Genomic DNA, 26,134 nt, shown 5'->3' with positions numbered 1-26,134 from the left:
TAAGAGGGCCAATGGCATCCTGGCCTGCATCAAGAACAGTGTGGCCAGCAGGAGCAGGGAAGCCATTCTGCCCCTGTACACTGCACTGGTTAGGCCACACCTTGAATACTGTGTCCAGTTCTGGGCCCCTCAGTTTAGGAAGGATGTTGACTTGCAGGAACAAGTCCAGAGAAGGGCAACGAAGTTAGTGAGGGGTTTGGAGCACAAGCCCTATGAGGAAAGACTGAGGGAGCTGGGGTTGCTTAGCCTGGAGAGGAGGAGACTCAGGGGTGACCTTATTGCTCCCTACAACTACCTGAAGGGGTGTTGTAGACAGGTGGATGTTGGTCTCTTCTCCCAGGCAGCCAGTACCAGAACAAGAGGACACAGTCTCAGGCTGCGCCAGGGGAGGTTTAGGCTGGATGTTAGGAAGAAGTTCTATACAGACAGAGTGATTGCCCATTGGAATGGGCTGCCCGGGGAGGTGGTGGAGTCACCATCATTGGAGGTGTTCAGGAGGAGACTTGATGGGGTGCTTGGTGCTATGGTTTAGCTGTTTGGGTGGGTTGGATTGGTTGATGGGTTGGATGCAATGATCTTGACGGTCTCTTCCAACCTGTTTTTTTTTTTTTATTATTATTATTATTATTGTTGTTGTTGTTGTTATTATTCAGCAGAAGTTTTAGCCATAAGGAGCACATCATCTGAGAGAACATTCAGAAGATAAAACCAGGAGGGAGAACCTTGTCCTTAACATAAGTTTATGGTTTCCTCCTTCAAAAACTACAAATTTCTGACATTTTCTTTGTGACTTCATGTTCACTTAGCCATAAACCCTCAAAGGCACCTGCACTGCAAAGCAACAAAGAATCTGATAGTCCTTCTTGTAATCATCAATAGTATACTGATGAGCCCTACATCAAGTTCACTCTCTAAGAGAAGTGTGGGAGTTCATCAGGTCTGTGGGGACAGTGCGGTCCTGTTGTGTTGTAGTTTGTTCTGAGTTCAGGGTAGGTCCCCTATCTGTTCTGTGATGGCCTACAGTGGCAATAGATTGGTGCTTGATAACCTTTGGTAAGCCTTGATAACCCCAGGGACCTCTTATACTTCCTGGATTCCTAATGGGTTTGTGCCTGCAGTTCCCTTCTACTGCCATCAAAGAGAAATCGTCTTGCTTTCCTGAAAATGGTAAATGAGAACTTGTATCTCTGATGGTTTGTGTCATTCTTTAACTTTACTTTTCCATGGCTTTCCCTTTTATTTTTGTTTTGCTACCACTGAATAATATGCAGCCCCACAGCTCTGTCAGAAAACCTGATGAAAGTGAACATATAAGAAAAATATTAGTGGCTGTAGCCTGCATTGCAGAGGTAATGGCCATTGACATTAATGGGAATTATGCATGTGTGGAAGAGGAGTATGGCCCCTTTACTTAATAGAGCCCTTAATATGTTTTAGTGAGCCATGGTGTTGTTCTAAATATCATGAAACCCAGAGGAGATGGAGGAAACAGCCTCTGGCACTGATGAGCTGGATTCATTGCTCTGAGGTGGATGGCTTTTCAGGAATATCCCAGTTTCTTCTCCTCTGGAAAATAGTGGTGCATGCACTATTCGTTGACATGAAAGAGGGAAAGGTGAGAGCGGACAGTAAACTGGGAAAGGGAGTAAAGCCCAAGCCAAGTTGTCAGATGTCGAACTGTCACATAAAAACATAAAAGTCCAAAATCAATCATTATACTCTCACACATATGTACACATAATTTTGTATATACAACACTATTGTCTGCTTTTAATTCAAATTCTGCTCTAGCTCTGCTTTACACTATGTTCTCTTTTATGAAAGTAAAATGTGAAAATCTACTGATAAGCCAAAACAATAAAAACTTTATGGCACGTCAGGGCTATTTTTTATTATTATTTTTCAACCTTGATCATGTTATAATAGTGAACATATGTATCCTTGGCCTTAATCACCTTGTCGAGTTAAAGTGTATATTCAACTTCATTTACATGACATATGATCTAATACTAGAGAACAACAATACCATTGTAGTGCTAATTGAAAACTGTGAGCTGAGAGCCAGAAGAAACCACTGGTCTGATTGCCCAGGGTCCCAGGGAAAGGGATTTATTCCCACACCTGCAGTTGGTCCATAACACTAACATTGTTACCAACATCTGGGTCTAATCAGCACAGAGGCCTTGATATGCTGCTTCTGTGGCACATAAATTTAGCATTATATTCATTTTAAAGGCCCCCTCTTTCAGTTTTTTAAGGACGAGATAGATTCATGGCTCCACAGAGTCTAACAAAGTAGAAACCACAAACAGAGTAAGTTACTGCCAGGTTTCTTAGACTATACCTACCTAGAAAATGCCACTTAAATAATGGAATTTTATGCTCAGTTCTGGTTTTCAAAAATGCACTTCCACAGAAAGTTCAGCTGGAAAAATATGTTTAAGGTAAAAATCAAACACTCTTTGTTAATTTGCATATATCAGTTTTTCTTGTGACATACAAGATATATCAGGGACAGGGATGGCTGCAGAACAGTTGGATGGTCCCAGCAGTTCACAGCTCTGCGTGCATTGGTGTCTGACCGCAGGCCCAGGGAGAGGTGGCCACATCAACCAACTCTGTCTTTGCAGCTGAGGGTACCACGGCCTTTCCTAATGGTGCTTCAGAGCAGGACAACTGAATTTCCCTCATCACACGGTGGATCTCAGGCTCACCTTCACAACTGACACTGTCTTCCTGTATATGCATATGAAAGGCAATGGAGAGCACAAAGGCAAGATAGAATAGAATAGAATAGAATAGAATAGAATAGAATAGAATAGAATAGAATAGAATAGAATAGAATAGAATAGAATAGAATAGAATAGACCAGACCAGACCAGACCAGGTTGGAAGAGACCTTCAAGATCGTGTCCAACCTATCATCCAACACCACCTAATCCACTTACCCATGTAACCAAGCACCCTGTCAAGTCTCTTCCTGAACACCTCCAGTGATGGCGATTCCACCACCTCCCTGGGCAGTCCATTCCAATGGGCAATCACTCTCTCTGTGTAAAACTTCCTCCTGACCTCCAGCCTGAACTTCCCCTGGCACAGCCTGAGACTGTGTCCTCTTGTTCTGGTACTGGCTGCCTGGGAGAAGAGACCAACCTCTGCCTGTTTACAACCCTCCTTCAGGTAGTTGTAGAGAGCAATAAGGTCACCCCTGAGTCTCCTCCTCTCCAGGCTAAACAACCCCAGCTCCCTCAGCCTCTCCTTATAGGGCTTGTGTTCCAAGCCCCTCACCAACTTCGTTGCCCTTCGTTGCAGATGCTGCTGCTACACCTGTATGGTGCTGGCTGCTGCAAGCTTCGCTCCTCTGATGTTCTTAAGCAGCAAGAGATGATCTTGTGCACAGAGTGCTGCTTTGGCACACAAGTAAATCATGTCCCTCTTGCAGCTCAGCTTCTGTTATTTACACCTGAAAACACAATATGCTTTACTCTCCTAATTCCTCACAGGCTTCTGTGAAACCAAAGCCCCATCCGTAGAGGTGGTGAGATTCTCTAGAGCAAATGGAAATCGCACAAAGAGAGAGATTGGGGAAAAAGTGTGACTGGAAGCTGTACTGCCTAGGCCAAAGAGCAAAATTTAATCCTTCATTTTTTGAGGATAACCAGTGGTTATTTTTGCTAATGCATCCTTTGGCTGCCTCTATAACTGTCTAGCTAATTGGCTGTTTGCCTTTGTCACTCCATGTATTTTTCTGGAAAGTCTACAGGAACAATAGGACAGATATGGATACCATTACAGAAGGAAGGTATTTTTTTTTCCTGTCATTTTTCAATATCTCTGTATCTTTTAATGGTGAATATAATTACACAGAGAAATTCCGTTAGCAGATCCAGAAATTCATGATTTTTTCCTCCTACCTCTGGCACTAATCTTTTGTAGCAGCAGGCAATTAATTTAACTGTTGCCTCTTTTACCTACTGTGCCCTCCAGGGATAAACAATGATATAAAGTGTTGTTTACTTAAGCTTTCAAGCTAGAAAAATGCCACAAGGGTATAATGGAAGCTTAACATTGTACCACTGACTAAAGTGTAATTACATAAGTTGGTTGAAATGTAAGATTTTCTCTTGGTCACTCTCCTGTCAAGAAGAATGTCCGTTTCATGAGAAAACTTGTTTGTTGTAAAGGCACAAAATGTGTAGTTTTGTAACCTCTGCAGCCTTCTCAATACCAGTGGGATGGTGGAAGAGAGAGGAATTTCCTTTTTATTACAAAAAACTCCAGGTGGAATTTTTAAAGTGAAGAGTCATAACTTAAAACCAGAAGGCAATTGAGATGCTGAACCAGATTCTCAGCCACTATAAATCGAGGCAGCACTATCCATTTCAGCAGAACTAGGTTACATTCTACTTGAGGAGAAGGTGCATTATTTGTGGTATGACTGTGAAATCTGTCACTTGATTTACCATAGAAATATATTCTGGCACTAACAACTGGTTTTGGTAATATGCCAGGTTGCTGACTTTGAAGGATTTCCAGTAGCTAAAGGGGAATTTTAGCACCCGGTGTTGCCCTACTCCCATGCTCCATTTCCATGGGTCCACAGGGATTTTGTCTCATTTCTCTTCCAGCTGCATCAATCCCTTGTCAGTGCCACTGCATTTGGCACAGTGCTGTGACCCTGCATGCCTGGAGACCATGGAGCCACCAAGTTTCACCTGATGTAGTCAGAGGGTTCAGGAGCAGCATCCAGAGAACTATGGGGTAGGTTTGTTAGAGTTCAGTTTATACCTTCTTGTTTCAGTTGCTGCCACAACACTGAATGCCTACTGAACCATTTTTCTGTACTCCTGACCAATTTTTTGACCTTGAATTCCAATACCTGTGGTCTAACCACAGATTCCACATGCAGGAAAACTTCCCACACTGCCCATGGGAGATGCAAAGGAGGCAGAATTGAGGTTGGAGTCCCTTGCTGTCTGTGTGAAAGGCACTCTTTCTCTGCAGCTGCTTTGGCTTTTAAAGTTCTCTGCATTGTTGTGTTACTGGAATTGCTAGTTAAATGAATTAACTATTAATCATTGCAATAACTGACTGGTCAGTTCTGATAGGTCTTTCTTCATAAGTTGCTTTTATAAGCAGGAGAAGTCTGGCAGAATTAACAAAACCAAAAGGGTCAGAATAGTGCATTTTGCAGTTGGGGCTTTATTAACACAACACCTAAGCCACACAGAACTATCACATTCAACTTGAAACTGGTAAAAATGGCATAAACACATCACCAAGTTGTATAACTGAAGGGAGCCTACCAGGAGGCTGCAGAAGCACTATTTACAAAGGCTAAGTGGCAAGGGATGATGGTTTGAAATTGGAGAAGAGCAGAATTAGATTGGGTGTTAAGAGCAAGTTATTTACCATGAGGATGGTGGAACTCATCAACAGCTTGCCCAGGAAGGTCATTGAAGCCCCATCCCTGGACCTATTCAAGGTCAGGCTTGACAAGGCTCTGAGTAACCTGATCTAGTGGAGGCTGTCTCTGCTGACTGCAGGGGGGTTGACTATATGACTTTAGGAGGTTCCTTCCAACCCAAAACATTCTATGATAACTCTAAGGGCACCATATGGGCATCATAGAGACCAGGCTTGTATTTCAAGGACTTTGCAGGCACACTGCTAAAAGGGTGTCATATCTGACATCTTTACATACTCTTCAGTATGGTGATGCAAGATACAACAACTATATTAGAGGAATGCAAAAGAATAATCTGACTGTGGAGTAGGCTTCTCACCTAATATTGTCATTTTTCCATTGAAGTGCAACTGGTGGTAGAAAAGGTAGAAGTAGAAAACAAGTGGGAAAAGTGAAGTTGTTATGCCATTGGAACATCCGGATTGATCAGATGGATTTCTTTTAATTTGTGAAATGCAAAAATATCATCAAATACAGATATGTCATCATTTTAATCATAATACCTTACCACATTTCATGTAGTTCCTTCTAATGTGATACAGGCAAACCCTAATGAGCTGTTTAGGGATTTTTTGCATTTCAAAGCATGACCTCCTAAAAATTAGGATATTTCTTTCATCCAGGGCTATTTTTCTGAAATACACCCAACTTTTTGAATATAAATATACATTTGATGTGGAAAGGGATGTTGGACATGTCACAACAAATGAAATTACTGGAGTGTAAAATGTATCTATAAAATGAAGGAAATAAAACCTCACAATTATTTTTTGGTCAAAGCACTTGTGATGGCTTTCTACAGCTAAACTCCAGTTCTGCAAGTCAAAATATGAGAGTCTGCTATGCAGAGTAATATACCCACATGATGCTGATTACAGGCCTTAAGACATTTCCCTGAGGTGTTTTCTAAAAATCATCATTTTTTTTTCATTATAATTAAATTATCCAAACTCTTTTTATTTTTTCCCCCATTATGAATCATTCACAAGCTGAGGCTAGTTTCTGTGACTCTGTCTGTTGTATGCAACTGGCACAGATAATTTAATGCAGAGGTATATCTGTCTATAGATTCTCATAAGTTGTATGTTTTGGTTATCCAGTATGGCCAGGTCTTCAGAAGGAACTGGGATTATTGCAGAAATGTTGCTGGTTTGTATATAATATCCTTTGAGTTAGGAGCTGGAGCATGTCCAGAGAAGGGCAACAAAGTTGGTGAGGGGCTTGGAACACAAGCCCTATGAGGAGAGACTAAGGGATCTGGGGTTGCTTAGCCTGGAGAAGAGGAGGCTCAGGGGAGACCTCATTGCTGTCTACAGATACCTTAAGGGAGGTTGTAGACAGGTGGAGGTTGGTCTCTTCTCCCAGGCAGCCAGCACCAGAACAAGAGGACACAGTCTCAGGCTGCACCAGGGGAGGTTTAGGCTGAAGGTTAGGAGGATTGCCCATTGGAATGGGCTGCCCAAAGAGGTGGTGGAATCACCATCACTGGAGGTGTTCAGGAGGAGACGAGACTTGATAGGGTGCTTGGTTGTATGGTTTAGTTGATTAGGTGGTGTTGGATGATAGGTTGGACACAATGATCTTGAAGGTCTCTTCCAACCTGGTCTATTCTATTCTATTCTATTCTATTCTATTCTATTCTATTCTATTCTATTCTATTCTATTCTATTCTATTCTATTCTATTCTATTCTATTCTATTCTATTCCCTATTTGCCCTTGAAGATCAGGGCCTCTATTGTGCATGACTCACATGATTCAGCTTCTTAACTCTCATGAAACATTTTAAGCATCCAAGTCATAAACAAAGAGAAAAAAAGAGTGAGGTTTGATGTAAGAGTCTCAGCTCATGCTAAATTCTGTGATGTTCAGACACCCAATTCTTCTGTATTTTTGAAAATCCCAGGTACACAACTGCAGCAGAGCATTTTTAGACTCCAAACACTGATAAAAAGAAAAGCAAATGATAGAAGTCTTAGAAGTAAATGTTAAGAAGTATGGGACTCATTCAAATGTTCAAATAGAAGTTCAGACACTGTTTTTGCAGGTATTTACCCACATCTAATCTTTTCATAAAGGGAATATCTATCTCTATCATCTCTCTCTATCATCTATATCCATATTCCATACAACTTAACATCCATTCTGTTTCAAAAGATTTAAAACTCTTGCACTGCCTACCACTTTTTTAGTAGCCACACTGATATTTTTCCCTGAGTATCCCAACGTTTTTTTCAGTACAGAAAGTGACAAATTGTCTTAATTTCCGGTGGCAAATCGTCTTCAAAATTCCAGTTTAAAACCAAGCAGATGATTAAAGGCTGGAAGATCCTAACGAATCAGATCTGCACTCTATGATTTTTGCCTTCCCCTCTTAGAATAATGTATAATGTATGTTTGATCTAATATATTGATAGGAACAGAGGAAAGCAAATGTTTCTATGGATAGTAATTCTTAAATGTGTTTTGCAGTACCTCAAAGAGCCTTGTGCATCAGAGCTTTCATTAGGGAGAATTGTGACAAACGTTGCATGCTTTTATTGCCAGCCTATTACGTAGCACCTTTACTTGCGTCATATGTTTAATTACCTTATTAAACCATGGTTTCTAAACATCACTTCTCAGAAGGATCTTTCTCTAATATTTTAGCTTCTTTTTTTTTTCCCCTTTGGCAATGTGACCAATAGCAAAAATGTTTCCTCCTTTTCCTTTTTGTGTCTGTAATACTATCCCTGCTTAGTGCAGCAACTCACTACTTACAAGAGCGTGGAAGAAAAAGTCCTTTTTTTCCTTGAATGTGCATATTCCTGGTGGAGCTTCAAAACTTCCATAAATCAATAAAGTAATTGCTGCATAATGACCTATTGTTGGTGAGCGTGCCCAGAATGTCATTGGGGGGTAATGGAGCTACTGAATCAAAAAAATGGCAGCTGTTTCCAATTTATTTGAGAGTCAGTTGGACAGAAAATTAAATAAACACATAGATAAGCAGGACAAGGGCAAGTCCTTGCATTATTCTTATGATAGTTTTAATTCAATCGCAGAAGTCAGCAGGCAGCTGATATTGTGGCCCAGAGTTTCAGTAATTGCCTGTCTCCTATCTCAGTCAGACTGCACATGCTCATTTCATCATTTTAAGCTTTTGTGACTCAGATTAAAAATAAAAGACTGATGAAACAAAGATGAAACTTAGTTCATTTTTCTCTCTCCCTTCCCCCTCCCTTCACAGCATAGCAGGCTATCTAGCAGATGTATTAATAGAGAGAAAATTTCATTTCTTCCTCCATCTGCCTCTATGGGGCCTCTACCCTCCTTTCCCTAGGATACGAAGGAGAGTTTTCCTTCTTTTTTTTTGATCACTCGTGTGTCCTTTGGGAAGCCCCCTAAAGTTTCATATTCGCTGGGGAGAAAAGAAATGCCACCCGGCTTCACACTCTCTTCTCCGCTGTGAATAACAGCTTTGATGTGCTCCTTTGAAGTTCCTGGCTGGAGGCTGCATTAGCAAAGCATCGAACGCAGCCTCAGCACTGCATGTGGAAGCTGGTAGCGTGGAGTGTTTGCACACCGGACTTGAGGGCACCTAGCACACTCATGGCAGCCAAATGAATGCAGAGGAGCACAACGGCAGGTCTCCGTCAGGGAGTACTCTTTGCTTTTGCAGGCCCTCTTCCCATTTTTACTGGCAATGCATTGAGAACATATCAACATTCCTGATGTTTTCCAGTTCTTACAGCTTCTCCTGACAGCCTTGTACCCTTCAGAAGCCCTGCTATGGGTATAACAAGCATTGGAACACCATAGCTGACTCCAGTCAGACTTGGGGAAAATTTGGGTTTGGTTTTCTATGTATTGCAATCCTTCTTCAACTATTGCTACATTAAAATAATCAAAGTGATTTCTTTGGACACTGCTCAGTTATTTGATTAATGGTAAGAATTAAAATATTTGCCCCTTAGTATTTGGACTCCTTATATAATGGTATGTGTATTTCTAAGCCAAGTGTGGGGTTTTGAAGTCCCTCTTCTTTCTTAAGTTAAAGATGGATTTTTTTCTGTCGTGTGTGTTTGTGCTCTTTCAGTATCTGCATAACCAAACACAGCAAAGTTGATGTCGTCTTCAAGATGGAGAAGTGCTTTTCCATATTTGTCATCACAAATCTCTTCAGATCAGACATCTCTTTGATCATTTTAACTGTGTTTTATATGCTTCATAATTTCCTTGCTGAGTACCTTATGTTACATGTTACTTTATAAATCAAGAAATAATAGCAATAATTAAATGGGTGTTCTGTAGTAGGGAGCTAGATGAAAAAAATAAATAGGTTATTCCATTAACCTTTTACCTCTGGAGACAGGAATTTTCAATTTGTGTTAGGTCACAAGAGCAAATCAGTTGGTCTGTTGTGAACTTTAGTCCACGTCACTAACCACTGCATCACTTCTCACAGTCCCTTCTCATTGACAGCTTTAGTCTGGAAGAATAACAGATCTTTTGGAGCTTGTAAGACAGAGATGAAATGGTAATGCCAGCACTTACAGCAGCTATAGCTTGTTCTTCACAGAACCATTTGTGAATAAAACCCCAACAACCCCAAACTTCCAATGCCTGTTATCTGCACATACAGCCTGTATAAGCTAATCAAATATTTAATAATCAAAACAGTAACTGGTAAAAGTAGGAAGTCAGAAGTGCAAGTAAGAAGGGTTTGGGTTTTTTGTGTGTACCCAAGTGCAGGCAACATATACATTAGTGAAGAGCTGTCTATTCCACCATGCATACAAAAACTAACAAACCTTCAGATTATTGTTACTTAATAATAATTAATTTCCTTAATTTCTACTTGTGCCTTCTTCCATCAGCTATTGATTTAATTCTGTTGTCTGTACTCTGAGGAGGTTTGAATGGTTACATGAGTTGAAGCTGAAGTAAATACTGAACATTCATAACCAGGTGGTACCACAGTAAACCAGCTTTTTATTTCTGAATTACTCTGTGTAGTGGTTTGAGCCTTAACGGAGAGTTAAAAGCTCAAATGGGGAAAAGGCTGAGAATCTCTTCCCCACTCCCCCCCCTCCTCCCTCCAAACAGGGAGAGGAAAAAAAAAAAGGGTAAGGAGCAAATCCACTAAACAACAATCTGGAGTCAGTTTGGAAGTAGTGAGGCAAATAATTTTTTTCTTCAAATTATATATATAACAATAACAGGGAAAAAAAAGGGTTCACAAGGGCAAGGAACAAGAATGGATGGGAGTGGGACAGAAAAGAATAATACAAAACCAGTCTTTCTCTGAGGAGGTGCAGAGGCAGCAGGGAAAAGGATCAGGTCCGGCCACGTGGCAGAGGAACAGGAGGGCAGGTGCAGTAGCTCTCATCCAGCAGAGGCAGGAGCCAAAAAGGAGATCCAACAGCTATGATGTCCTGCTTTTTATACCCTAGCTGGGCAGGGAGGGGGGAGTGGAACAGACTCAGCTTTCCCAGGGGGGAAACGCCCTTCAGGGAGGGTAAAGTACCCGCAAGCCCTCCACTCTGCTTTCTTCTTTGGTTTTCAGAAAAAGGCGTTAACCCACCACACTCTGAGACCAGGAAAGCAAATTATTTAAGTGGCATCTCAGTTTTAAAATGGAAGCTCATCTTAAAGATGAAACGTAGCATAAATTTTGGGGGAATGGTGTTTATGTTAGAAAATCTGCACCTAAACTCTCTGCTTCATTATTTTACACAAAAAAATAACAGAAAACATGGAATTTTGCTATCACTTATGTATATTTTTCATTTAAAAAATAGGAACAACTTTAAAAGTTATAGAGATGTTATTTTTTTTGACCAAGACATTTCAGCCATACCTACTTTGAACAGTACTTATTGCAACCTCTTTCTCTTTCTGTTTTTTTCTCCTTCAAGTCTTTGTCAACTAAAATGCCTTTGGTGCCTATTCTGTGTTGCAAGTTGGACTGCTTTGACTAAGTAAAGGTTTTTCTAGTATTTCAGGCAGTTATCCACCGAATAATCATAGAATCATAGAATGGTTTGGGTTGAAAGGGAGCTCCAAAGTTCATCTTGTCCCACCTCCCTGCAGGTAGCAGAGACAACTTCCATTAGATCAGCTTGTTCAAGCCTGACTTTGAATATCTCCAGGAATCGAGCCTTGATGACCTCCCTGGGCAACTTGTTGCAGTGTTCTATCACCCTCATAGCAAAGAAGTTATTCCTAACATCCAATCTTCATCTACTCTTCTCTCATTTCAAACCATTGCCCCTTGTCCTATCACTAAAGGCCTTTGCAAACAGTCCCTCTACAGCCTCTTTTAAGGCCCCCTTCAGCTATTGGAAGGCTGCTATTAGGTCTCCCTGGAGCCTTCTCTTCTCCAGACTGAACAACCCCAGCTCCTTCAGCCTGTCCTTGTAGCAGAGGTGTTCCAGTCCCCTGATGATTTTCATGGCCCTCCTCTGGACCCACTCCATCGGGTCCATGTCTTTTCTGTGTTGAGGGCTCTGGAGCCAGATGCAGCACACCAGATGAGGTCTTACCAGAGCAGAGTAACAATATTTTAATTAACCTGGGCTTTTTCAGCTATAGTATGAGCCATTACACATGGTGCTCCTTGAGCTTGAAAAAGTTGTATGCAATAGGTAGAAATACTCTGTGAAACAGTCTAGTATTCAAATGGCTGCTTTATTCCTTCTGTCTAAAGGTTTGACATTCATTTACAAAATACAAGGGACAGGGTCAAGCCCAATTATAATTACCTCGTGTATCTCCAGGTCAGTACAAGTGCAATAAACAGTGCTGTTGGTTGATACTTGCAAATGATGCCCCAGAGTGGACTGCACATTTGTTTTTGTTTATGCTGTTCCTGTTGCCAGGATCTCACAAACCACTTCACAGCCAATTCATGGTGAATACTGGTGTGTTCTTTACTGCAAACTGTTTTGTGTATAGACAGGATTATGCTTTGGTTTGAAAATGGAAAAAATCATTGTAATTTTTATCAGTACAATACCTTCAGTGACTTAACCTCTTCCTCCTGCTTGTAGTTACTATTTTGGATGCATGACAGTGACTTGGGGAGACCTTCCAAGGATTCTATACTATGTTTTATGTCGTTGGCCATCCTAGTGATAATCTTAGCAGACACCAGTCTTAACAGACTTAAAATCAATAAAACTCAACCATGCATGTTTCGATTCTCACCAAAGAAATGTTGCCTGGAATAAGAATATAAAGCTGTTTATGATGGGAGGGGGGCCTGGGTGTGTTGTGGAAGGCTTGAGTAAGGGGTGTGGAAGAAGAAGAACTGAGATTCAGATACAGAAATTGATATGAGAGAATAACATTTAGAAATAAGAAAACAAGTGTGACTTGTCACAGTACTTCTAGGAATATTTGTTTTCCTACGTTACCTGCCTCAGTCTGCAAAAAATCAGTGTTCTCATGATCTAACCCAATACAGTTTCTAACAAAAAAGCATCTCTTAGATGGAAAAGACTTCTTCAGGTGTCATTTTTGCAGTGTTCCTTAAGATGGTCAGGTGCTAGATAACACTGAGATTTCTTTGGAAAATGACTTCATAGTGAGCTTTATCAGAATATATTTAGTCCACAGTTTTTGTGTTGTTCTGTGGTTTGTGGTCTACATTGCTGCAGAGGGGACACATCTGCCACTTTGGTTCAGAAGGCATATTTCATTCATATGCATGTAAGTCAAGCTTTTGAAGGCTGAGACTAAAGCATTAAATAGGCATTAGAAACCAACTGAAAGTGTCAGGAATCAGCTCAAGATAAGAAGAGAACAGACTTGGCATATCTTGTCCTGTTGATAAGGTATGCAGCTCCTTCTTCCTGGTGAAATTATGGTGCCATTTCAGTTACAAAACTGAAATTACTGATTGTAACCCAGGCTAGAGAGGTATGCAAGAGTCTCCCAGGGGTTGGTCTCAAGACCTCACACTGCTCAACACAATTGAAGGTATTTCTGGATACCTGACCTCCAGGCCTAGCAGAGAGTCAAATGTGCCCTATGGCTTCAGACCCCTCCTTTCTGAGTAGAGAGTCTTCAGTTTTGTGTGGATCCAGCTCTGTTTTATGCCACCATCCAGACTTTATTGTCAGGCCTTAAGGATGACAGGAACTTACTGGTGACTCCTTTCTTATGTATTTTGGGCAGAAAGAGGAAGCTGGAAATGCAGCAGTAATGAAAAAGTGTTTGGTGGATGCAACTGCCTTTTGAAGAGTGCTTCTGACAGAAGCACAAAGTGTTTTGCATGAAGGTAGTTGTTTGCTGGCTTTAGTCAGGCACGTGGGTGTATAGAGGGTAGCTGTAATATTTGTCAGTATTTTTAAGGCTTGAGCTTTGTGATAGGACTTACTTTCAGCCATACACAGTGCAGCAGACAATGCAGTTCGTTTTCAGCTGGAATTTTCTTCCCCAATTAGTTCCATATGTATTCAACCAACCTAATCAGTGAAGCACGTAGACAGCTTTTCACAACAGTTGATATGTGGGTCTGTCACGTTGGTTTTGCAGTCTAGGTTGATTAGCTACTTCTTCACATGAAATACGTCTGCAGCCTTGATTGCAGAACAGTACAAGGTTCATTTTGCCTCCTTTCTGCAGCTATTCGGTGCTTGAAGTGTTAATCCTGGATCTAGTGGTGAAACTCAGAGTGGTTTTTATCCCAGCAGACTTACCTGTATGTAAAATTTATTTACTGCACTCTATCTGTGAACTCCTCTTTTCCCATGGCTTCTTATTTTCATTGCAGGTTAAAAATATGTACATTTAAACCAAAGTTTCTCTTTAGTTTAAAACTGTAACTCCTGCATGTGAGATTTCCCATTTGTTTGCCAGCCTTGCCAACATTTTGCTGAAAAACTTGTGAAAAGTGAGTACTCTTTTGCATGAAGACAGGCCTGCTTCTGAGGTGAGACTCTTCAACCAGAGCTGCTTATGAAACCTTTATCAGTAGCTTTATTTTCAGCTGAAAGTGAAACTGGAAGGAAAAATGTTTCTTGAGGAAGAAACCTGATGAAGTAGCAATGGGTAGCTCTACTTGACTCTTTTATTGTACCATTGAAGAAAAACCCTCTCAATATTGCCAATTTCTAGGATCCTACTATACACTGGACACAAAAGCACAGAGATATTTTAACAGACCAGTGCTGATGCTGGGGATTTTGTTCTTTTCTCGTTCTTGATCCTCTCTGCAGGACTCTCCATTTAGGGCTTCTGCCTAGCTGTCCTTACCCTCACCCTAGAGAAGAAACACTAGTAAGATCTCTAGGACTTTCTTCTGCTGTACCCTCCACTTGATATCCATGTATTATCACAAATGCTGCCCAGCTTGCTTCTTTGCACTCTGTAACAGATACACACAGCAACTTTGCTCTGCTCCAGCACATTCAGGAAGAGGTATCATACCCACTAGATAAGGAGAGGGACATTCTGGGCAAGGCAAGAGGGGGTTTGGTGCATGAAATTCTTCAGGCCTTCCTGGGTGAGCATGTCACATTTTGTATCCCTTGCTTTGTATATTACTTCAATTAGTACTATTGTTATTCCTGGTTGGTGTGGGGGTTTTTGTAGTTGTGGGTTTCTTTACCTCCCTGAAACTCTCCTATCTCAACCCATAGGATTTTCCTTCCCATCCCAGTAAAGGGTAGGCTGGGGGGGGGGGCAAATATGAAAGGTTCAGCTGCATAAACCACAACAGACAGCATGAAAAAGTTCACATAAAGGAGAGCTTGTACAGGACCTGTGGAGGTCATTTGACCAATCTGACAAGATCACCTAGAACTGTCTGCCAAATATCATGTCCAGTCAAGTTCTGAGTATCTCCAGGGATGGAGACTCCACATTTTCCCTGGGCAACTCATGCTAATGCTCAGTCACCCTCATGCTAGACAAATTAAGAATAATTCTGGGAACATCTTTCCTTTCCCATGTCCCTGTGAAATGAAAATGCCATGGCCATGGTATCAACAGAGGTACTGGGAGAGGCTGCTTGGGAAAAAAAGTGTACTGAGCCAAAAGCTGATGATGATGACAAAAAGCTAAGGATCTGAAGATTTTATTTTACCTCAGAGCTTAAATTAAACCCAAGCCCACGGGACACCTGACAGAAAGACTCTGAAGCATGAGTTTCTGACTCAGACCTGAGCCAAGAGCTTTCAAGAAGCATCCCAATAGCTTTCAGCACCTTAGTACTGTTTTCCTGCAGGTATATACGTGTGTGGGGAAACAGTTTCCCGATCATTTATGCATACAAGACTGGAAAGCCTGGCAAGCAAACATTCAGCATAGTAATGGCATGCAGCTAGAAAGCAATTGGAATGGAAATGGGATCCATTCACTCTTTTTAGCAGATATTTCCTATAGATCTTAGGTTTGGGATTTTTAATGGTTTTTCTTTGTCTGTGTTTTCTTTGACTTCGTAGGATTACAGCATCTCTTCCATTACTTTAAGGAGGCTGTATCTATAAAATTTACTGAACAAATAAGGACCTGCAAGCAAGATGTAGCCAAGACAAGGAATGTTTCAAAAACTAATACCAAATTATTTTTATGTACAACTGCCCTGAGCCTCAAGCATACCATTTAAAGTCCTTAGTTATGTGTTAAAAATAGTTAAATTTCCTTGCAAAAACATTTTAAGAGTAATAGTCTGTGTAATCACCCCACATATGATACATCATCCTGAAGTTTTGAAAACTCCTTGGTTGAAATTTTAACAGCTCTGCTTAAGAAATGCTAAACAGCAAATACTCTTTCCAGAAATACCATCCACTGTAAACCTGTCAGACTATTACTTAGCTATTAACCTTTCTTGATGAAATTGTAATAGTGCTGCTTAAAAGAATGCTGAATATCAGAAACATTTCACTAATACATAACAGATGGATACCATCTCCAGAAATATTTGTACTGTAAACCAAAGCGCTTAGCAGTTTTACACTAAGAGGTCAGAGATGGGCAGGAAACAGTTTTCCCATCCCACAAGAATGTTAGTTTTCATATTTTCCTACTCTGATGAATATACTGAATATTAAACAACCTGGAGTTTCTCATAATAGAGTAAACAAAGATTAATTTTCCTGAGTTTTTATTTGTTTGGCTTTGAACCCAAGCACATTACACACATTTAACTTTTCCTGCGCTCATGTTACATATTTGTTACTTAACACATCTTTCTTAGATACAAACATCCTGGACTGAGAGGGCTTCAGATTCAATAGTTCATAGGTTTTCTTTTTCACCTCTGCCTTCTTGACTGAAAACCATTTTTCTAGTAGGTTAAAAGACAGAAAGAAATTCTTATGGCAAAACCGTGACCTAACCAAAATACATATTCCATATGTCCCTTACCTTTTATAACTCTCTGTATGTGAGAATAACTGATTTTTCCATCCTGTTTACATGGCTGATTTCACTATTGGACTTGGTCCTGGGTGTAACCCTTGTTTTGAAATAAATGAAGTTTGGGAAAAACTTAAAGTTGCTGATTTCCAACCAGTTATAATATGGGCAGGGGGACATTTGCATCTGGAAAATCCTTCTGAAGATGTGCTGGGATTTTTTTCTGCTTTATTCTTTTTTCCATCTTCTGTGGCATTAACACCTGTGGCTTGAGCTGGCAATCATGTTTCTTTGAAAGGATGAAATATGTTTCCAAGCATTGTCTTCAAAACAGTTGGGCACTTATTGTGCAATGTAACTGCAGCTGAAAATAGCACACCATTTCTTCCATTTAAGAACTAGTAGACATCCTGCTAAAAGACTATGTCACTGAAGATTTGGATGCAACAGAGAACAGACTATTATCGTCTGTTTATCTGTAATACTCAAAAGTAATCAGTTTTATGATTTAGTTTTAATAACTATGAAGCAATATGTTTTCAGAAATTTTTGCTTTTATATGTTGTAAGCAGGAACCTTGTGTTCAGAAAAATGTTTCATCCTTCTATTATGAGACTCTGATGTAGCCAAGATGTTTCAGCAGTGATTTTCTATCACTGGCAGTTTGTGCAGAGTATCTTTCCTGGTTAACAAATATAATGTAAGAATAATGCATTGCCTTGAAACTCTGTAGGGTGTTCTGGTGACCTGCCACACTGATTTCCCCTCCAGGTTTATGACCAGGAGTTTTAATTAGTTAAAGTATGATTTCATGTGAATTCTGGTTCTTCTAAAAGAAGAACCTGTGCCTGCTCTTCATGAGATATAAATTCTGTTTTGTGAGCAGTGAAATAATGAAGCAAGAGGTGTTGCAACTTTTCTGTTAGTTATAAAGGCTTTAAATCCACATGGGCACCTTTAGAAATGCATCTATATATTTACTTAGATATATTTACATATAAATATATGTTTAACTTCATTTGTGCTTTCTATACTTTGATTCAACAATCACTAGATAAAATGATGTAGCCTCTATTATTCAGGCAATCTGTGTAGTTTTCATCAATAATCCCAAAATACCCCAATTAATGTTAAACCACTTTACAAGCTTTGTATGATCTGCTTGCCTCTGTCGTGTATTTAGTACTGGTGCTGTTAATCAGTTGTAGGGATGTATGTAGGGATGTTAATGTCACTCTCTAAACACTTTGTTTTCAACTATTTTTTTTTGTTGGGTTGGTTTTTTGGTGGGGTTTTTTTTTCAGTGACAGGAAACATTGAAAATCACCATAGAGACTCTTCAGCATTTTAACCTGAAAAAACCTTAATTCTAGTTTAAAAAAAAATAGTAAAATTGAACTGTTCTTTAAATCTCTAAATTCTTAAATGTCTTTAAACTAGTGAACCCAAGAAATATTATAGGTAAATGTTTTATAAAGTTGATAAATATATATATATATATTTGTGCAAGGAAAAACACTGTTTAAATTCTGCAGCACAGAGAGCTTTTCCACAATTCCTTCAGATGCCATTTAAAATTAATTTCAAATGGGACTTTTTCCCTCTCACGTCATCTGGCCTCAGTCAGGACTGTTTAAGAGTCAGCCTACTGAGAAAAAAAAAAATGAAAGCAATGGTACAGCTTTAAAGCTGAAAACCTATTTCAAAGTAGGTGGTTTGGTGCGTTTGTTTTTTAATTTTAGTGTCATTTTAAATCTCATTAAGAGGTGCACACTCTTATTTGTTAATAAAAGTACCCCTGGCAGAAATACTTCATTCACTTTGATGTACTTTAATCTGCTTTGTTCCTGATAGTGCACAGTAGCTATGTCCATACGGGTGGATGGTGCAGGGTTGCCGTCTCACAGTAACAGCCAGGCAGCGCTCCTTCTGTCTGTGTGTTTTGTAGGGACATGCTCCACCAGTTGTCATGCCTCAGAAGCCTTCTTAACTATCATTAAAACTGGCTGATTTCTGTTAGCTAAAAATTAGGCATTTATCTCTCCTTCTGAGGTAAGCTGCCTTTTCATTTTGCCATTGTTAAGATCTCTTCCTCCATTTCTCCAATCTCAAACTCTTGAATGTGGGTAATTTTCAAGGGAAGTTTTCTTTGTGAATCAGAATGAAGTGCACAATCTCTGAAGCAGCATGTATTGCTAATTCCCTTTTTTTTCTTCTTTCTTTTTTTTCCACCATATACATATATTGGGGTTTTTTCTCACGCTTGTGAGTGCATACACACAGAGAAGCAGTAAGCTTTTCACAGTTAATAATGCCTTGGGCGTTTTTAAGCCTTAGTTTTGACTAGACTAATTTGTTTTATTCTCCTTTTCTCCTGATGCAGTTTGGCAATTATTTTAGTTTAGTTTAAGTGAAGTTCCTCATGATCATTCTGCATGAAGTGCATCACAGATGTAACATGAGAAGGGTTGAACTGATTGAATGAATATACTTTGTCCTGCTATGTTCTCTTCTTCATTGATATTTAAAAAGGAATAGGGAAAGAGAGATTTTTAGAAGCTATTTGGACTTCTTTTTTTTGTTGTTGTTGTGTGATCTTTCTATCACTTCTGTACATGCAGATTCAAAATATTTGACTGATGGAGTCATGCATCATCACTTGTCTACCATTGTATGGCTTGTTTGTGCACTAGAGAGCAACCAGCACAAAGACAGAGGGAGTATTCTTAGTGCTCTTTCTTGGGACACCTTTGTTGTGAGTCACTGTAATCTGACAAGACGGTGCAAAAATGAATGGTGGTCAGTCTTTGCATAGGTCCCTAATCTCTAGGAAGTGGTGTGTACTTGTACTTTCAGACTCCAGAAAACCAATCACAGAGGCTGAGCAGGGCTGTGTTCTTGGTGTAACGTGGGCAGCAAGGAATATAAGCAAGTGGGCTCTTGCCAAGTAACACAAAGGAGATAAAGACTCATTAACATGACTGGCATTGTGTGAGACCTCACCTGAAAGACTGTGCACAGGATGAGGTGAACCACATTCAAGAACTGGGAATTCAAAGCAAAGGCAAGTTTAGAGAAGGGCCTATATTCTGAGAAGAGAAGCAAGGGGCCTCTATTTTGACAGAACACTAAAACCTGTGGTCTTTTCTATCTTGGTAAGCAGGGCCATATTTTGGCTTGGTACTGTTGATGTTCTCCAGCAGGCTGAACATAACTGCAAAAAGAGGAGTAGGGCACAGTTCAGCCCTCAAACCTTAACTGAGCTAAAATATAAAAAAATAAGGAAAGTTTCTGGCATTAGTGAACCAGGTCTGTAAGAGTAGAGAATACTTAATACCTATTTTTAAATTGTCTTTTCCTGCCTACTTGAATCAATCTTGGCCAAAAGCACCACTGTTAGAAATATTAGGCTATTGAAACACCAGAGGCTGTGGTCAGATGTAAAATTAATTTTCTCTCACCACACTCAGACAAAGTAATTTTGTACGACACGTGTATTTTCCCTACCACAAAGGGTGAGGCCAAATGCTTGCCTCAGTTAGGTAGGTTTTGCATGGTGTCTGTTGAAGGTGTGGTCACATACCTCTGTCAGTCCCATTCAGTTGTAGCTGCAGATTATAGCAGCTGTAATACTTATTAAGTAGCATGTGCCACTATGTAGTCACTGATGTTTCAGCCTGCCACATGGATTTGATAAATTTCCTCATCTTTCAACCCTTCTTCTTATTTAGCACACAACTTGTTGCAAAATGTTAGAATGTGCACAAGAACCCACTCAGGAAGTCCATATTTGGGCCAGGAGATGTGTCTGCACTTGGTCACTCTCTGAGTAATACGAACAGATGCCTCAGAATGAGGATTGTTGCAGAGATACAAAGTGTTAACACAGAACTAGGATTTGTAAGACAATAATCATAGAATCACAGAATCAACAAGGTTGGAAAAGACCTCAAAGATCATCAAGTCCAACCTGTCACCCAAGACCTCATAATAATGATTAAAAAATGAAAGTGAGTAAGTAATGAAAGTAAATCTAACACTTATTCCCTACCTACCACTTAAAATTGCACCAATTTGAAGGGCTCAGTGAGCATTTTATTAGTAAAGAAAAAAAGCAAAGCTGACTGAGAACAGTCTGGTTCAAGAAAAAGAATCATGGACCACCCAGGCATGAGTTTTAACATGGCCCAGTTTATTATGGAATGCCAGAATGTTATCTTCTGGGTAAGAAGAAATTAGTATCTGTCTACTAGAGGCTTAAAAAAAAAAACCCACCAAAGCCCCCAGAAAACCCCACAAGCAAAAAAAAAACCCAAAATGGGAAAAAACAAACCCAAAACAAACCCAAAAATTCAAGAAAAAAAAAGAAAAAGGAAAAAGAAAAGGGAAGGGAAGAAAGGATGGTAAATTAATATTATTATATTTAAACTATGATTCTCTGTCGCCTTTGCCAACATCTTTTATGGAAAGTGCAGTGTTACAAATAAAACTGCAGTCAGTAAAAAAAGCCACACTACCATGAGCACACCCAGAAGGCATGTTGCAGTATAGGCAAATATATAGATTTTACCAAAAAAAAAACCCCACCCCACCCCAAACCGCAGAAACTGAATGATATAAGAGGCAAAACTTATTCTTCTGTAAGGATACGTAGTGAGATCCAGCTATCCAAACAGTGATTCTGCTGCAGATGTCTATGAGGTAATGATGCACAAATGCTACTTACAGGGTATTGTGGTGTAAGGATGGAAGTGGCCTTCTAAACTTGCACAGCGCTGAAGCAGGGAAGCGCACAGTGCAGGACTGACAGGATTTCATCCTGCTGCCTTTTACTTGCAGCAGTAGCTTCACTGGTGCAATTTTATAAGGTTTAGTGCTGCAATGATGCTGACATAGAGCCAGAGAGACTACTTATTTTTGGTTGGAGCTGATATGGAGATTTTTTTGGGGTTTAATGTATAAAGAAAAATTCAATACATTTATGAATATCCACCTTGCCCAGCTTGTTCTTAGCAGGCTGAGGAACATCCTGCCTGCACCTATTTTGCACTAAGTTGGAGCCTCCCAACCCCATCAATTATCTGATAGTTTTATCTATAGCTGCTTTTCTCCACATGGAGTGTCCCCAGCATGTTTTAGGCTGTTTTGCAGCCTGACAAAATGAATGACTCAGACAAGAATAATTTTGATTTCAGGATAGAAAGTGACTTGATTTTTGGTTGATTTGGATTTGGTTTTGGTTTGGGTTTTTTTTCATCACATGCCACAGACTGGCCAGTCTTACCCAAAAAAACCCTTCCCTTTGAGGTGTAAATGTTTCCTGGAAAAATTGCACTTTGTGGGTGTAATGCTAAAAAAGTTATGAATAAAAGAAAACAAGTGTTTAAATTAGAAATACTTTGACAGCGTAAATTGCCCTCTTCAGTCTCCATCCAGTTTCAAATATTCAGCACAGAGAATGCACCCAGCTCTACAAGAGTGTGCACAAAACACATTCCTTGGTGCAATAGCCTACACTGAAGTGTTATTACTGCCTTGTGCAGAGTGAAGAAAAATGAAAAGAACTGAAAAAGGAAGAAGGGAAGAAAGGAAGAAAAAAGGGAAGAAAGGAAGAAAGAAGGGAAAAAAGGAAGGAAGAAGGGAAGAAAGGAAGGAAGAAAAGGAAGGAAGAAAAATAAAGAAAGAATGAAGGGAAGAGAAAGGAAGGAAGGAAGGAAGGAAGGAAGGAAGGAAGGAAGGAAGGAAGGAAGGAAGGAAGGAAGGAAGGAAGGAAAGAAGGAAGGAAGGAAGGAAGGGAGAAAGAGAAAGAAAGAAAGAAAGAAAGAAAGAAAGAAAGAAAGAAAGAAAGAAAGAGAGACAAAGAGAGAAAGAGAGAAAGAGAGAGAAAGAAAGAAAGAAAGAAAGAAAGAAAGAGAGAGACAAAGAGAGAAAGAGAGAGAGAGAGAGAGAAAGAAAGAAAGAGAAAGAAAGAAAGAAAGGAAAGAAAGAAAAGAAAAAGGAAGGAAAGAAAGAAAAGAAAAAGAAAGGAAGAAAAAGAAAGGAATGAAGAAAGAAAGGAAGGGAAAAAAAGAAAGGAAGGAAGAAAAAGAAAGGAAGGAAGAAAAAGAAAGGAAGGAAGAAAAGAAGGAAGGAAAGATAAAATACCCTCCAAAAAGAAAAAACCAAGAAAAAAGAAAAAGGAAAGTAGAAAGAAAAAACTCTATAGCAGTGAGCTCACAGAACATAGGGTTCAGTCTCATTAAGGAAGAAAGGGGAACTTTATGAAATATATTTACAGAAAAAGAAGTAGAGAAAGGAAGAAAACTGTACTAACTCCACTAGGGAAATAAAAGAGACGACCAGCCTTATACCAACAGAAAGAGGCATAGAATTACTAGAAAAACAACTATAAAGACATCGTAAATCAAACAGCATAGAGTTTAGAACATCAAAACCACAGAAATTTTCATCTATTATTAATTATGATAAAAAATTCTATCTCAGAATATTTTACACAGCAGCTGTTGCCAAGAAAATCTACATCTTCTTGAGCTGAGAAACTTTAAAATCACAAGCAAATCTTTGTGTAGCCAGTAGAGATAGGGTAGATATTAACACAGTATTTCAATGTCTTCTTTCCATTTTCCAGTCAATTAAAAGTACAAATACAAAATATAAAAACTATTTTAATTTTATTTTAAGCTTATTTAAACATTTATCTGAGCCCAAATATCCTGGTGTCTATTTTATACGTGTGTGTGTGTGTGCACATGTTATGAAAATCCAGTCATCTCTTTGAAATTGAGTTATGGCTGTTAATCCATGTGGATTAGTAGTTCTAAAAAGCAATTTACTTGTTGTTTTATTTTTTTCCCCTTGTAGTAATTTGATAAGGTTGAGAATCACTTTTGAAGGCGGTGTCAAGTTAGGATACACCAGATTTGCTCGCTCCTGAAGTCTGTTAGTACCCATGCAAGCAGCTGATCTACAATGACAAAGTTTGTACTGCTATTTACCTCTTCATATATGTGTGGATCTTCATACAGTTTAAGGAACTGGTTCAGGACTGGGATCTGTAAATATCATAGAACTACAGAATCATAGAATGGTTTGGGTTCCAACCTCCCTGCAGTCAGCAAAGACATCCTCCACTAGATCAGCTTGCTCAAAGCCTTGGCCGGCCTGACCTTGAGCAGCTCAGGGATGCCCAGTGATGGAACTTCAACTAATTCCCTGGGCAACCTGTTGCAGTGTTCCACCACCCTCATCGTGCAGAATTTGTTCCAAGCATCCAACCTCAATCACTTCTTCTCTAATTTCAAACAATTGCCCTTCATCCTATCACTGCAGGCCTTTGCAAACAGTCCCTCTGCTGCCTTATTGTAGCCCACTTCAGGCACTGGGAGGCCACTATTTGGTCTCCCCACAGCCTTCTCTTCTCCAGGCTGAGCAACCTCAGCTACCTCATACCAGAGGTGCTCCAGTCCCCACTTATTTTCATGGCCCTCCTCTGGACCTGCTCCATCAGGCCTATGTCCTTCTTGTGTTGAGGGCTCCAGAGCTGGATACTGTACTACAGATGAGGTCTTACCAGAGCAGAATAAAGTGGCAGAGTCACCTCTCTTGACCTGCCAGCCATGCTTCTTTTGATGCATCTCAGGCTGCCAAGAGCCTTCTGGGCTGCAAGTGCACACTGTTGGCTCATGTCCAGCTTCTCATCCAGAACTCCAAAGTCATTTTCCTCAGGGCTGTATACTATCACCTCACCCCCCCCCCCATATATTGATAATTGTTGTTCTGGCCTAGCTGCAGGACCCTGCACTTGGTCTTGTTGAACCTAATGAGGTTGCCAACATGTTCCTTTATAGGATTTGAACCAGCGATGGGACTGCATTTTGTACAGTTTGAGACTTTGTAATCTACTGCATCTCTTCACACATTTTGTCATGTGTTAATCTAGACTGCAGATTCCTCAGGGCAGGAAACACATCCGTGTTGGCAACACTTACAGAGATGGGTAGGGTAGGATAGGATAGGATAGGATAGGATAGGATAGGATAGGATAGGATAGGATAGGATAGGATAGGATAGGATAGGATAGGATAGGATAGACTAGAATAGAATGAATAAGACTATTTTAATTCAAGGGACCTGCAACAATCATTTAGTCCACTTATCTGATCAATTCAAGACTGACCAAATTAATGCATGGTTGTTAAGGGCACTGTCCAAATGTCTCTTAAAAATGGGCAGACTTATGGGATCAACTCTATTCCTTGTTTCTTCTCAACCCAAACTGTAATTAGATGAAATTAGGATACATACAACAATACAGCTGAAGTGTCTATGTTACCCTGTCCATATGTTTCAGTGTGGACTGAAATTACCAATTTTAATGGCGGGATATATTCTGGTCTCCATACATATTCCGTGCCTGACCTCTTGCCAGTGAATCTTTGACAGAATTTAAGTGGCAAATTAGGATTCTTGAAAATTGATTACTTCTTACATGTCTACACAAAAGTTAAGGCATACAAAGATATTGCTAAAAATTAGCCTGATAAAACTGAATGCTTCATTTGATGGATGGGAGGAGAACTTTCAGGGGAAATACCAATTCCAGCAAACAGCAATAGCCAAGTCAGCTCTCCTGGTTAGTATTTGTCAACAGTGTAACACATTTGCATCAGTCAGGAAAGTCACTGAAGCTGTTCACTTGGAAGATCTGCAATCTCTTGTTCTTGAAGCAGCAGTGAAATGACAACCTATAAAATGCTTGCAAAGAGCTGAAAGGAAACATTCCAGGCACTGCCTAGAAAAAGTGTGACTAAGGCTGTGAGAATAATTGTGGGGTTTTTTCAGCTAGAGTGCCGAATCTAAAAAAGAGGGAGAAAAAATGAGTTTGAGTCAAACCAAATGGAACTTCATTTTTTGTTTTTCTTGACAAAATGGAGATCTGAAAACATTTATTTAGTGTAAAATGCAAACATACATTCCATTTCATCCAAAACAAAAATGTTCATTTTGAAGCATGAGGAGGAAAAGTAGAGGAAAGAAAGGGCTGGGATTTGCCAGGTTTTTCAGATGTGGCAGGGCTTTTTACCTAGCACTGGTATGGAGGGTGTTATATATAGATACTTGAGTCCTATTTAAAAAGTTACCCCTGGCTCATTATGTGACTTTAGCATGAGGACGGAAAGCACAAGCTTTCACAGGGGCAAAAGGCTGCTCCCCAGGTATCCTTGTGCCCACAACACAGTAGGCAGAAGGTGGTAAGTTTCCTTCCACATTTGATGGGAACCTCTATATCCTTCACGCCCTCCTGCTTCACTTGGCTA

The sequence above is a fragment of the Melanerpes formicivorus genome, unplaced genomic scaffold (assembly GCF_026170545.1).
Source record: "Melanerpes formicivorus ecotype bairdi unplaced genomic scaffold, bMelFor1.0.p_v2 SCAF_8, whole genome shotgun sequence".
Taxonomy (NCBI): Eukaryota; Metazoa; Chordata; class Aves; order Piciformes; family Picidae; genus Melanerpes; species Melanerpes formicivorus.
The sequence above is the reverse complement of the archived record's forward strand: the minus strand, read 5'-3'. Positions refer to the sequence as shown.